Source organism: Lutra lutra, chromosome 8 (assembly GCF_902655055.1).
Source record: "Lutra lutra chromosome 8, mLutLut1.2, whole genome shotgun sequence".
Lineage (NCBI taxonomy): Eukaryota > Metazoa > Chordata > Mammalia > Carnivora > Mustelidae > Lutra > Lutra lutra.
The window spans coordinates 63063862-63079639 of NC_062285.1; the positions used below are offsets into that span (position 1 = coordinate 63063862).

Below are 15778 nucleotides of genomic sequence, written 5' to 3' on the forward strand. Positions count from 1 at the left end.
ACACAGTGTCTCTGAAAAGGCTGATCACAGAACCATGATCTGTTCCTCACCACCTGTCTAGACTCCTTGCATTTTCTACCTCCCTCCCTCCTACACACCGTATGTTCTAGCAATTTACAATACCGGTGGGTCCACAAATGTCCCATGCTTCTGCACACCTCCGAGCCTTGCACATGCTGCTTCGTTTCCTCTGTCTGGATTTCCCAAGTTGAACCCAGCCTGAGTTCATCTTCATGTCTTTGACTATCAGCCAAGAACTGTGGGCTCCCTTTGTCAGTATCTAATCTATAGCTGTTAGCTATCCCATCTTGCATCTTGCCTTTCAGACTTCTCCCTTGCCTGTCGAGGTGCCAGGCATTTCTGAGTTCAACCTTTTAAATCCATGGAACCAGAATCTATTGGATTTAAATCAGCGACAACATACTGAAGTAGGTTGAATCTTCTGAGGACCTGTCATGTGTAACATTGCTTTTGTGTGGAAAAGTAGGCCATAGTCCTAAAAACTGGTTGAACAGTGAGGCTTTGGAAGCAGCCACATTTACAAACCGTAGATTGGCCATAACAGTAATGTGTATGTGTGTATGTTTGTATGTGTGTTGTGTGCACATGTGTTTATATACTTATTTATGCCTTCTGAATTTATGCACATACTTTATGAAACAAGAGAAAGGGAGGAATAAAAGTGCTAAAATTGAAAAATCAGAAGAAAAACAAAATTGGAGCATATTTCTAGGGAATGAGTGTGAAATTGCACAGATAAGGGAGAGAGGGTGTGTAAATGAGGACATATATGATTGAATCATTGGATGGTGGTATTAAAATAGGAAATATACTGTTGGTGTTTGGGCCTAATTTCCAAAATTAGAAATGGAAATATATCTTTCACATATCCGCATGTAATTCAGATCTATCTAAATGTGGTACTAGGTGGAAAGACTTACTTTATTTTCCCAGTGCTAATAAGGAAAACAGTTTTGTGGAAGTGGAATATGAACCAAGAGGAAGAAATATATGACCTGGAATAACATTCAGGTAGGCAATTCTGGAATGAAAGAAAACAGTTGTTTTAAACTACACTCAGGTGTTCTAGTTTCAATAGAATTTTAAACTCTAACAATTGCTTCCTAGCCTGGACTAATGAGATAGTTGGACCTGTTAATTAGTATGGGCCATGCCTCCCAGGACCTCTCCATAAACCTTTGTGCAGGTTAAATTGTGTTTGTGTGTGAGATGATCAGGTATTGCCTAGAGTGGTGCAGTGAGCCCAGAGTTGGAAACCCTGCTTCGGTGGAGAGTTAGGAGGGAGGAGAGTGACTTATCCTTACAGCCAAGGTAGTATGTTGTTTTACCTTCCAAACTTTGAAAAGGAAAATTCATTCAACTCAATTCTGCAAATATTTATTGAACTTCTCTCTGTCTTGAGCTATAATTGCTGGTAGTTATTGGGAGAGGAGAGAGATGTAATGTACAGATCTTACCCTCAAGGAGATTAAAATTGATCTTTCTGAGGATGTAAGACTAGCAGAGAAAGCAATTAGACAAGAAACAGAGAAAGATATAAGGCAACACAGTGCTACACTGAAAAATAATGAAAGTACATAATAAACAGTCAGAGCTATGGGCTGTCATGAAGGGATAAGAATTGTCATGGAAGGTGACATGTTAAATCCTGATCGCAATATAATTCCCAGATTATCTTAAATCCTGGTTCTCCTCTGTTTTTTTTTTTTTTTTCAAGATTTTTATTTATTTAACACAGAGAGAGAGATCACAAGTAGGCGGAGAGGTAGGCAGAGAGAGAGGGGGGAAGCAGGCTCCCTGCTGAGCAGAGAGCCCGATGAAGGACTCGATCCCAGGACCATGAGATCATGACCTGAGCTGAAGGCAGAGGCTCAACCCTCTGAGCCACCCAGGTGCCCCTCTCCTCTGTTTTAAAGAGTGTAAGACAGAGTCAGGAAATTATCTGTAGACCACTGTGTAGATATTTTGCCTGAATGTTTTTTTTTTTTTAATCTAATCTTACACAACAAAAGAAAAAAATACAAGAACATTGATTTAGTATATGTTTTAAACAGTCCTCCTAGGTCAACACACAGCTAAACACACACCCAAGACAGGTGTGGAGATGAGAGAAGACAAGTCTCATGCTTTCCTTTCGGCTCTGGAAGATGTTTCTGGCCATTCAATTAGAAATAATTTTCTCTGACATTCTAGAAATTTATAACATTTCTAAGAAAATACTCAACCCACACTGTCAGCATGTGGAGGAAACTTTTGATTCTGCTCTTAACTGAGGCCTACTATCATTCCTTTTTCTAGGAACGTGCTCATATCAGAATGCTACAAGGGACTGTTTCTTTCATAAAACTGGGATACCCATGGGGCTCCTGGGTGGCTCAGTGGGTTAAAGCCTCTGCCTTCGGCTCAGGTCATGGTCTAAGGGTCCTGGGATCGAGCCCTGCATCGGGCTCTCAGCTCGGCAGGGAGCCTGCTTCCCTCTCTCTCTCTCTGCCTGCCTCTCTGCCTACTTGTGATCTCTCTCTGCGTCAAATAAATAAATAAAATCTTAAAAAAAAACAAAAAACAAAAAACTGGGATACCCATGCAGACTTGCTGGTTCATATTCCAAGGAGAAAGGAGAGAGAAGAGTCTTTAGTTTTAATGCATAACAATATAAGAGTATTGTAAATGTTTTTGTATCGTTCTAGTTTAGTTCATTGGAATTGTCCTTTACCTTTTAAATCATAATGTTAAACTAGGTGGCAAAGAGAAGGAATATTTGAGGCAAAATAAATCTGTAACCTTTGCTTAGTTACTTGAGCAGACAACAGTATATTGTCATTAAAAGGCAGGGAAGTAGGTGGCAAAGCCATCACTCAGCAATACAGTTGGCCACACTTACTGATTGTCTTCTGTGTGGGCTATGCCCAAAAGGAGAACCATAGAATTGATCCCTCCCTGCACTTGGAAAAAATCACAGAATGAGAAAAGATAGGGTGTGCCCTCCCAAATTTACATATCAATAGCAGTGATGAAGGCAAGTTTGTCTCCTTCCTTTCCTGCTTGCACAGCATCTAGACTTCTCTCACTGAGCCTCCTTTCACATTGTTTTGATCTTCCTTTCTAGACATAAACATAACTAACTAAAGATATAAAAGACTTGAGCTTTATTGGGGGAAATTATATCTGTATTTGTTGCTTCCAGGAGTCGGTAAACTATGGCCCTGTGGGCCAAACTTGAGGCCTGTTTTTGCATGACTGCTTGAGCTAATATATTTTTTTAACATTTTATTTTTTTTTTATTTTTTTTTTTTAAAGATTTTATTTATTTATTTGACAGAGAGAAATCACAAGTAAGCAGAGAGGCAGGCAGAGAGAGAGGAGGAAGCAGGCTCCCTGCTGAGCAGAAAGCCCGATGTGGGGCTCGAACCCAGGACCTGGGATCATGACCTGAGCCGAAGGCAGCGGCTTAACCCACTGAGCCACCCAGGCGCCCCAATTTTTTTTAACATTTTAAAATGTTTTTGACATTTTTAAATTATTGTAAAAAAAATAAAAATAAATTTAAAAGAATATGCAACAGAGATGTACATGGCTTTGTAAAGCCTAAAATAATTTGCTGTCTGGCCTTATGCAGAAAATTTTGCTGATCCTTGTTTTAAAGAATGCATGCCCCATTTTGGATGAGTCATAGGAACCTTGGGGAGATGTATTATTTAGGGAATATATTATTAGGGAATAGACAAAGTCCCTGTAAAAAAAGAGGCCCCAAATGCAGTGCTCAAAGAGAGATGTCTCAAAGTGCTCACAGAAGGTCTATTTCCCTTTCATGGGACAACCTGGTTCCAGGGCTGATGGGCAGCTCCACCACATTATTCAAGGCCCCACATTGCCCTTGTCCTCATTGAAGAACTTGGCTTACTACCTTAGTATCCCTGCTCCAGACCCAGGGAAAGGAGAGTGGAGGGCAAGGAGTTTCCTTTCTAATACTAAATCTGAATTCTAGTGCATATCACTTCTACTCGCATCCTGTTGACCAGAACTTGTCACCTGGCGATGTTAGGTACAAAGGAAACTAGGGAATGTAGTTTCTTGCTGGGTAACCATGTGCCATGGTAAATGTGATATGTCTTATTACTAAAAAGAAGAGAATTATTGCTGTTGGAGGACAACTAACATCTCTGCCACATTAAGGTAGACAGTTCATAATTGGGATGATTCTTGATCTTCATTTCTTTTCTTCTTTTTTTTTTTCTTTTGAAGTTTCTTTTAAGTGTTCCAGAATTCATTGTTTATGCACCATACACAGTGCTCCATGCAATACGTGCCATCCATAATACCCACCATCAGGCTCACCCAACCTTCCACCCCCTTCCCGTCCAAACCCTCAGTTTGTTTCTCAGAGTCCACAGTCTCTCATGGTTCATCTCCCCCTCCAATTTACCCCAACTCCCTTCCCCTCTCCCTCTCCCTATGTCCTCTGTGTTATTCCTTATGCTTCACAAATAAGCGAAACCATATGATAATTGACTCTCTCTTCTTGACTTATTTCACTCAGCATAATCTCTTCCAGTCCCGTCCATGTTGATACAAAAGTTGGGTATTCATCCTTTCTGATGGAGGCATAATACTCTATAGTATATATGTGTTGGATCCATGGTCAAAGGAGCGAGACTGATACAAAGCGAAGGTCAAGCAAAGCTTTATTTCGCACCAAGCATCGAGAATCAAACTGACTGGCCAGGGCCGTCTCTTGCAAAGAGGCGACCCCTCCCAGCCTCACAGACTAACTTTTATAGAGCAAAGGCCTTGTGGTTGAGCCTGGCCACACACAGGTGGCCAATTGAATTACAATTCACCCTATAGTGGCTATTTGAACTAGCCTATCACTCTGGTAAGAATTGGCACTCAAAAGGCGCCCAAAAGGCAGGGCCCACATTCTTGGGTGGTTAGGGAGGTGCTTTCCTGATTGGATGTCTCCACCTGGCTTGACTCATCCTTGTATTCTGGGCTCTGTTACCTCCCCATGACCTGACAGGTCCTGGTATATGGGCTCTGTTATCAGGGGCTGGTCAGTCATATTTTACTGGTTTCCCAGACTTGTTTCTAAGTAAGTTCCTCTGGGGGGGGGCAGGGTCAATCTAAGTTTACTGCATAAACAACAAAATGGCTCGCTCTGGCTAAGCAGGCCCTTACATATGGACCTCTTCTTTATCCATTCATCCGTTGAAGGGCATCTTGGTTCTTTCCACAGTTTGGCAACTGGCCATTGCTGCTATGAACATTGGGATACAGATGGCCCTTCTTTTCACTACATCTGTATCTTTGGGTTAAGTACCCAATAGTGCAGTTGCAGGGTCATAGGGAAGCTCTATTTTTCATTTCTTAAGGAATCTCCACACTGTTTTCCAAAGTGGCTGCACCAACTTGCATTCCCACCAACAGTGTAAGAGGGTTCCCCTTTCTCCACATCCTCTCCAACACATGTTGTTTACTGTCTTGTTAATTTTGGCCAATCTAACTGGTGTAAGATGGTATCTCAATGTGGTTTTGATTTTAATCTCCCTGATGGCTAGTGATGATGAACATTTTTTCATGTGTCTGTTAGCCATTTATATGTCTTCATTGGAGAAGTGTCTGTTCATTTCTTCTGCCCATTTTTTGATCTTCATTTCTGAATGCTCAGCACATAGCAAGTGCTCAGTTATAACTTTGTTGAATTAATGAAAGTGAATGGAAAGCAGAAAGTAATCCTTAGCTCTGGAATAGGCTCTTAGGGAGAAATCCAGGCCTTGAAATAGGAGAGGTACAGGTTGTGATGGGATTAGATTTAAGGCTCCTGAGAATGGATGAATCAGCAGTGGTGATTATATAGCTTCTAGTAAGGTGAAATCCAGAAATTAGTTTAGTCAGTAAGCGAATCTTCTCTACTTTATCCAGGATAGTATCAGCATTTAAATAGTGAATTGGATTTAGAAAAACTTAAAGAGGTGGGGAAAAGTCCAACAGGGTGGTAAGATGGGGTGGGGTTGGGAGTTGGGGTGGTATCCAGTCTGATAAATGAGGCAAGTCCAGTAGCCCCCACATTTCAGAGCCAGGCAGGCAGACATCATTTGATAAATCTAGTATTCTCACACTCTTTAGCAGATTCATCCATTCCTGAGGCACAGCATAGAGAATTGGCAAGATCCCAACAAAGCTCCAGAACATGAGATTGGTGTGCAGGGCAGAGTCAAGAGTTCTAGGCTAGGAAACTGAAGCAAAAGTCCAACTTTGTAGGCTGGGAAATGATTAAGTTTAGAGGCTGCCCAAATTCTCAGAGCTCTTTTTTGTTAATACTTAAGTCTGAGCCCCTTCTTTGATTTTGTGGTATCACTATAACTGGCTCAGAAACTGAGGGGAGACAGTATGGGGCCTGGGGTAACAAGGGCAGGTATTGACATATAATCCTGTCTGGACTTATCCAGAAAATTTTGCTGATCCATGTTTTAAAGAATGACATTCCATTCCAGATGAGTCATAGGAAACTTGAGGGAGATGTATTACTTAGGGAATAGGCTAAGCTCCTGTAACAAGGAGTACCAAATGCAGTGCTTAAGAAGGATGTCTATTTCCCTCTCACATAACAGTCTCAAGAGCTGATGAGCAGCTCTGCCACATTATTCAAGGCCCCACATTGCCCTGTCTTCATTGAAGAACTTGGCATACTACCTCAGTATCCCCGCTCCAGACCCAGGAAAGTGAGAGTGGAGGGCAAGGAGTTTCCTTTCTAATACTAAAATCTGAATTCTAGCACATGTCACTTCTACTTGCATCCTGTTGACCAGAACTTGTCACCTGTCCACGTTAGGTAAAAAGGAAACTAGGGAATGTAGTTTCCACCTGGGTAACCATGTGGATTAGAGAAACTAGATTGAGAAACTGAATATTCTGTGCTCTGTGTCCTTTGGTACCTTATAATGAATGTTGTTTTCTTTGTTGCAGTGAAAATAATAATCATAAAAAAAGAAATGTAGCATGATTTTGATAGGGTGATTAATCATGATAACTGATATTTTGGTGTCTTGTTATTCCAGAATAATTTGATTATTCTAATTAAAGAAGGATAAAAGCAGAACAAACTCCCAAAATTGATGTCTCAGGTCAAATTGGCCTATTAGGTGGAAGATGAGATTGTGCATTTCAGCACTTCAGCCCTACGTAATTGATGGAGCACTGCATGCTAGCTCTTTGGCTATTCAGCAAAGATTCTGTTAGAACCTGCTTGTGCAGGCTGGGGTTGCACAATATATAACCTTCACATTTTTTATAAATGTGTAAACCTATATATTATAGATCCCTATTCCTTACTCTTGCTAATTAATGGGTATCAACCAAATGTTCGAGATATATAGGAGAGATCTCACCTTGATTCTGTTAGTTTTCTTTTTCTTTTTACACTCATAATTTGACTAAAGCTGAGCCAAGCCAAGCACACATATGGATAAAAAGATAGCCAGATTTTTCATTATATGTGTGTGAATAAATATATATATATATATGAATATATATAAAAATATAAATAAATAAATAAATAAATATATAAATGATATTTCTTTTTCTCTCTCTTATCCTTCTCAGGGACTGAATGAATATTTGATCAGACCTCAAGAACAATAAAGGAATAACTTGTGATTCAGTTTTCACTTAAAAAGTTAGCATCTGTGCATTTCTCTTTTGCACTTAGAATCACTCTTTTAATTGATATGAAAACCTTACAAAGAGAAATTATGTGTGCATTTAAGATATAACATATATACTATATATGGGATGATTTACAAGAGGGGAAAATGACCTAATTCATGAATTTATGCAGTTTAATGTTAAGATGAGTACATTGTTAATTTAAGCAATACCTCATACAGCAGTAACTGGAGTCAGTATATGAAAGTGCATTTGAACCTTCTGGTGTATGGCTAAGGGTAAGACCAGTGAAAAATTGAGTTTTCTTCCTTTTTTGAAAAGACATTCATGCGTTTCATTTATTGAAGGTTTCAGTGTAAGGCCAAAGTATGATAGTCCATGAATTTAATTTTACTTATGCATTTAAGATATTGGCTTCGATATTAGCTGACAGATTGTATGCATTCAGTTTGGGTTCAATTTGATAATACATTTTGGATTGGTTTAAATAAAGATCTAGTAAATTACCAATTCTTAATTCTGCTACATATATTCAAATGATATTGTTGAGACTACTGTCTGCGGGTAATGAGGCAGTATCAGGAACACAACCAGGAATACAATGTATATTGAAGTTGTGGTTAATATCATTGCCATTGTCATTGTCCTCGTCATCATCCCTTTCATTTACTTAACATCTCTGTCTGTTTAGTCGTAGTCTTGAGCCGTATTCCAGTTAGGGGAAGAGATGATAAAAAGAGATCTCTGTTAGCTCATTTAGCCTCTTAATTTTGCTGGTAACAAAACAGCTGGTAACTTCCCTGGTGAGTTTCTGAGGGAAGCTTCACACTAGCCAAAAGCATTAATCTGATTATAAACTCAAGTGCCAATTTTAATTTTAATCTACATTGAGGATTACAACAGTGAACTAAACGAGAATACTCATAGTGGTTAATTACTACTGCTGTCTCTGAAGAATAATGTACCTGGGAAGCCAAAGTTCTATCAGAAGTTTACTGGTTAGCCTGGACTCGAAACAAACAAAATGGAGTGATCTACATAACTCATATCTGTTATGTACAAAATTTTAATACTGTAATTTTAAGCTCAAAATTATAGACATTTTATTGTTTGTAGCCCTCCTACATTCTGACCAAATTTTGTGCTACTTCGTTCATGAAAATTCCAACATATGAGTCATAAATGATTTGCTTAATGTCAACCATTTAGTCACTAAATCCAGGAGTAGAACCTATTATTTGTTTTTGTTTCTTGGAATGGTGTGGGTGCTTATGTTTTAATTTCTGATATATTCACGTGTGTATGTTTTTATGTGGTTGGATATTCACAACATTAAGCCAACGATTTTGTAAATAATACACGAAGATACATATGCTTATTATGCATTGAATCAAATTATAATTAGCTGTTGATTAGAAAGAAACTTTTGAGATTGTTTTGGGGTTTCATGGGAATAAAATATAGAAGGAGAAGTTGACTTTCCAAGAGTATGTACTGGGGTCAGCTGGTAATATGAGGGACGAATAGACAGCTAAAGGGTGAGGATGTGGTGTCATCAGATGTGGGGTTGCCCCATTAGAAAGTTGTGGATTACTCATATGTTTTGCCCAATAATTTTTTAAGGAGAATTACTTGAAAATTGTCTTTTAAAAAAGCCTTTGGTTTTATAGTTCATATCTCAATAGTTTAGAATATCTAGCTGAGAAGATTATGTAATTGAACTGTTTTGTAGATTTGTAAAGCTTAAATTGATCTGAAAATCGAGAAAAGTGTATTTCTCTTCGGAATATATTTTTATAAAAGTTAAGTTAGAATCAGGGTTTATTTACTTTCCCGAGTGTATCACCATCGCTTTGGTAGGGTACTACCATGTAATAATAGGAAACACGCTGGCTTGGGTGGGGATTCTGGCTCTGCAGTTGAATTTGGTGGGTTCATTTGTTTATATCCTAATTGTTTCTGATAGCTCTGTTGGAGGAGGTCATGGAGAGGACATGACCTCGGATTGACCCTTGTGCTGGACCTCAGCAATCAGAGGCTTCTCCCCTCCTTCCAGTCCTTGAAATGCTCACTCTGCCCACCATTCCCACAGTGGGAGACATTTTCTGGGATGCACTGGTGAGAGCAATGTATTGTGGCGACCACGTTGATTGGTATAACTTGAGTGAATCCAGTTAATAAGGCTTCTGTATAAATTTGAGATTTTTGCCAGCAGATGGAGAGATCTGTGTCCTGCGGCTGCCCAAGGCAAGCCTTGTAAATAAGTTCCCTTGCTTATTAAACCTGCCCCCTCCCAATCTGGAGTGGCCTGCCTCTTTTGTCTCTCCTTGCCCTCTGGGTCTGGGGCCTGTTTCAGATATCACTGGGGAAGCTCCTGAGGTTTCAAACCAGCAAGTTTCTAATAGAGTAAATTCATAGAAATGAGCTCTGATTTTGAGCCACATGTGGCAAAGATTGCAAGGGTCTGGGCTTCTCTGTGCCTCTCTTTCCTCATCTGTAATTTCTGTTACTGCAGAGCAATAATCCCATTTATTCAGAGTTGCTCTGAGGCTTAAATGAGACTGTTCATATTTAAGGACTTTGCAAACTACATATATAGTGTTAATCAAATTTTAGTGGCTTTGAAAATTGTAACTATTACTTTGGCTTGAAAGTTTGCACTGTAAAGGCATTGATATTTTGAAGGGAGAGTAAGAGCAACGGACAGGAACTAGTTTCTGACTTCATATATTCCTACCTGAATTTAGAAGATAACAGCCTTTCATAGTTAGAGACTGAAAAAAAAAGTCATTTGGTGAGTTTTGGCACATTCTAAGTCAACCATCTTAGGCCTGAGATTAGACTGTTTTTATAATTGAATTTGCACATGGTATTTGTATTCGTCTGGTTGTGTGGGGGAAAATCAATTTAGGTTTTAATATAGTGCAGATGGGGTAGAGACCTGTCCGTGGCAGAGACTCATTTGGTTCATGATGGCAGTCGTAGTCATGTGGTTTAAGTGTGAAAGAAGAAAATAATTCTTCCCAATTTCTTGGTTATTCGTTGGTGGACAAATCCCTTCTCCTTTACTAACACACCAAAAATACTTAAAGAAGCGCCAGACTGACTTTCCTTTTCAGTGAGCACTCATGTTTACTACCACATACATGCTTCCATTAATTTCCAGTCTATTTTTGAAATAAACCAGTCTCTCTCTCCCTCTCCTTTCTTCCCTTCACTACAGTGTATATGGGGCTACATAACATAATGCTTAAGTACCTAAAATTGTGACTACATTCACTCGGGAACCTATCACTCCATCCTGGTAGTCTCATGACTAAAAATGAATGTTTTGATGGGATCGCTTCAGAACTTCTTCATTACTTATCGAAAACTGCTTGAAAAAGCCACGAGTTTTTTGTGTTTTTTTTTTTAAGGAGTTTTTTTAGGTTCTGCACACAATAAAATTGGAAAATGTTGAAACAAAGTTTTATTTTAATCTCAAGTGATTCTGCAGTTAAGAAGCCCTGCTCCAGGGCGCCTGGGTGGCTCAGTTGGTTGGGCGACTGCCTTTGGCTCAGGTCATGATCCCGGACTTCCAGGATCGAGTCTCGCATTGGGCTCCCAGCTCCTTGGGGAGTCTGCTTCTCCCTCTGACCTTCTCCTCTCTTGTGTTCTCTCTCACTCATTCTCTCTCAGATAAATAAATAAAATCTTAAAAAAAAAAAAAAAAAAAAAGAAGCCCTGCTCCGGCATGGGTGTGTTGATTAGTTTTTTCCTTTCCTTTTTTTTGAAGATTTTATTTCTTTAAATCAGAGTGAGAGAGAGTATGAGCAGGGAGAGGGGCAGAAGGAGAAGCAGACACCCTGCTGAGCAAGGAGCCCCACGTGGGACTGGATCCTAGAACCCTGAGATCATGACCTGAGCTGAAGGGAGATGCTTAACTCCCTGAACCATCCAGGCATCCTGTTGCTCAGTTTTTCTGTGGGGTTTTATAGCAGTGTTTAAAGGCCACTCTTATCAGCCTGTTTTTCTCTGAAGAGGCAATTTGAAATGATCTCTGTCAGACTTTCATTGAAAAGAAATTCGGTTTACATTGATTTTTGTCCATAAATGAATGATCATTCATAGTTCTGTAGAAACGGAGAGTGGTAGGCAGGATTTTATCCTAAGAATAATTTGATTGCCAAAAACTTTTATGCCTATTTCCAAATGCGGAAACTGATATTTTATGGCTGACTTTGGGATACTTAGAATGAAAGAAAGCTGAGAAGTCGCCACAACGGTATCATGGGTATCATGGCTGTGGGTAGTTTTAGCGAATTCCACAGTCTCACTGCTTGAAAGAGTAATAATGGTAAGTATCCTAATCCTAATAGCCAACACATGGTGTTTACTACATGCCAAGCATAGCTAATAATCTGCATAGCTGGCATTGAAACCTCATTCTTCTGGGTTCAGAGTGTGTTCTGCCAGCCACCACTCTTTATTTCTCTATGTTTGGTTCCTAACAAGAGGCCTTGTTGAGAAATTGCTTCATATATATCTGTATTAAATTATTAATTCTGAAAGGTGAAATGATAAAAATAAAGTAAAATTAATTCTCACATGATGGGTTTCTTTGACTTGATTTTCTGGTGGAGACTAGAATTGGGTCTAGTAATAATTGTGGGAACTCAGAAGTCTCTCTGAACACTGTATAATCCTTGAGATGAAAATAGAAGGCAGGAATGTTAATTTTACAAATTGAGAAACAGAAATGCAAATGAGGAAAGTGACCTTTCTTAAAATCACTACTAAGCTAGTCGCTTACGGAACTAAAAATGTTGTCTTATGTAATTACTTTTTTTCTGGATTATTTTCTATGTCGGAGCTCTCTTATTTGCATTTCTGTTTGTGAGTGGCAGTTGAGCTTGGATAAAGGATGCCATGTTCAGGAGGCAGTGTGATTTAGTGGAGAGAATACTGGACCAGAAATTATCATCCCCATCAAACTTCTGGCATGCCAGGTGCCTTTGGGTGAATCACAGGGTTATTCCTTGGTTAGTTTCACACATTGAAAAAGGAAGTAGTAATGGTTGTCCCTTGTCAAGTTTCCAAGGCTTTATGAGAACCAAAATGAAATGTGGGTTCAAAGGGGAAAATATATCATTATACATTTTTGAAGGATACATGTTGTAAAGTAGCAGATGTGCAGCATTATATATGTGTATATATTAGGTTATATATATATTGTTGCTACTCTGTGTTAGATTTAGTTTTTTCATGGTTCATCCTTTCGTCCTCTCATTATTGTGATTTCTATGATTTCTGATGACTTCTAAATCTATATTGCCATCCTTGATTTCTCTCATGAGGTCAAGTTCTGTGGTGCCACCTCCACAGAGAACACTCCTACTTGTGTGTCCCATCGCACATCAGAATGACCTTTGCTAAAACTGATAGCCCATCTGGGTACCATCATGCTCCCACTGCATTTCCTTTCATCTGGTCTTTCAAGCTAGAAACGTTAGATTCGATTAGCTTCAGTTTTCTCTTTCTTTTGCCTTTGCATGTGTTTTTATTAGTGACCAAATTCTTTAGATTCTATTTTCTAAAAATCTCTGGAATTCTACCACTCCTGTTTATTCCAATGCTCCTCACAGAATTCAGGCCCCCATCAAGTCCTTCCTGGACTCAGGCATAATGAATTTATGAAAGCATGTTTTTAAGAGCAACAATAGATTTAAATAATATTAGGGTGAGGTGAGCGTGGGTAAGAGATGGTGTTCTGTTGATAGCTGAAAGTATGATGCAGTCATGATTTATACTTCCTAGAAGTGCTCTCAAGTAATCCTGATTGGGCTGGAGGTGCCAGGTGAGGAGACCCTCTTGAGGTCACAGTAAGTCAGATGAGGTTTCCTCCCTTCCATTACCTTCCATATTGTCCCTCTCCATAACACAGGTGGGAAGTTCATGCAAGTCTGTTTGTAAATCTCTATGTAAAGAATTTGGTTAATCAAGATAGGGGGGAAAAAAAAACAAACAACAACCCAATATTATTTCTCCTTATCACTATAGTATGAACTGAATGGGACTTCTGCTGGCATGTTTGTGTTGGAGGGTCCCTCCTTCTTACAAGTCACCTACCCTCACTGAGGGGGCAAAATAGGGAAGGTAATGGGCTGGGAGTAGAGCTTGGAGAGATGATTTGGTTTGGGAAAGGTAGTTTAGGGATGTCAAAATGTGATGTTTAAAATTTGTGAAATCTAACAGAAGAGTCTATGATCATCCGAGTTGAGAGTTTCTCAAGAGTTTTCCCTATGTTCAGCTTTTTTCTTTCTTCAAATAACTTTTTGTATGGCCATCAGAGAAATTTTTCCAAAATTGAGATTGATCAATTTTTTAAAAAAATGTTTCTTCACCTATCAAGATTCCTTCACTGTGTTTTCAACCATGGTGCCTTACGTTTTTATTAATGATACTCAAATGTAATCCCCTCTTTTAGATCCTTCTTCCTTTCATCTCAAGTTCAATCTTTTTATATATCATTTCATCTAAAACAAAACAGAGAAAGCTCGCAAAAATAATACAATCTCTCAATTCTCCCCAAAAATCTGACTCCAAAAGCAGTGGAAAATAATATAGAGATTAGTGATGGTTTTCTGTGCATACCAAATGACAAAACTGCTATAAACCCTCCATAAACATCTCTTTTCAAAAATTTCACTTGTAAGGCAGTTGTGGCCCAGTTCTAAAGTCTTTTTCGCCCCATGGATGAGCTCAAGCTCTCCGGGCCACATCTTTGGATCTCTCTGTGGGTCTGATCTTCATTTCTGTATTCAGTGCAGTCAGTCCTTTCTCTGCTTCTCTCATTTGCATCCCCATCTATTATCCTGTTCAGCAAGACAAAGGATGCTGTTCAAACTCTACCTGCCTGAAAAGGGGGGAAAGCACAATAAATATTTATAATTTAATTTTAATTTGCTTTTATCTATCAAATTAAGATGAAGTGGTGAAGTTTGTGAATGATTTACTTGTGTATCAATTGGAGTGGATTAAAAGTTGACACTAGATGAATTATTCTCACAGAATTACATTTTGTATGTGTCCTTGAGGAAGTGGAACATTTTGGAGTTAGGAAGATTTGTATGGAATCCCCTCCATAGCCAGTCTTATCCCTGATGGAACTTGGGGAGAAACTATCGTGTTGACTATGGCAGAAATTGTAGATTACTATTATGCTTTTGAGCTGTGAATATTGATTGGAGCTGAGGAAGTTTCTTTTTTGAAACAAGAAATTTCTTTTTCCTAAAACTTTGAAAAGATATCATGGGTGTGACTTCAGTGCCCTGGATTAGGCTCGTTCCTGAATCAGTGGCTGTGGACGGGGTTTGGTGTTGCTCTGATTGGTGTAGAGGGAAGTCTTGTGTTGAGAGTGGGGAAGGATCATTTTTCAGTGGTAAATATCATTTTTCAGTGGTAAATAAGAGGGTTTCTTTTGTTTTGTACTATTTGGGTTTTTTTGTTTGTTTGTTTGTGTTTTGTCTGTTTTTTTAGCAAGGGTGTAAATTGATGATGGTGACAGAAATCACGGGTACATTGGCACGCAAGGTCCTGCCTATCCAGTCCAGTTTTACTATTCAGGCCCATCCCGCAATGGCTGCTAGTCACTGTTTCAGCCTCGTCATGCCCTTTTACACCTTTCTGCTTTTTCACACACTATTCCTATGACTGGAATGCTTTTCTCTCTCTTTTCTACTGGTCAACTCCTGATCAAATGCCATCTGTCTTCTGAGATCCTTCCCTCCACATGATGTTGGCTATTTTTCCCCTCTGTGATCTGTCCACACTTTGTTCCTACCTGTATGATAGCACTTCTTTCACTGTACTGGGATTATGCATCCCTTCCTCTATTTTATGGGTATTTTTTTTTATGGGTATTTTGAGGACTTTTCCATGTCTGTCCACTCCTAGTGATGGACACAGACCACAGATGGATACATCTTTATTCCATAGATTTATGGGGCTAGAAAGGTATGGAACTTTGGATTAATCCTATAATCTGGTTGATTGAGGTTGTGGTTCTCAGTAAGATTTCTGCTACACTGCTGCTGAGGTTATGCTTGGAAATGTG

The 15778-nt window shown here is 39.1% G+C and overlaps 1 protein-coding gene across 7 annotated transcripts in view; it reads left to right on the forward strand.

Moving 5' to 3' along the window:
- Positions 1–15778, forward strand: part of NELL2 (neural EGFL like 2) — a 405295-nt gene that overhangs the window by 104514 nt on the left and 285003 nt on the right. The window lies entirely within an intron of this gene.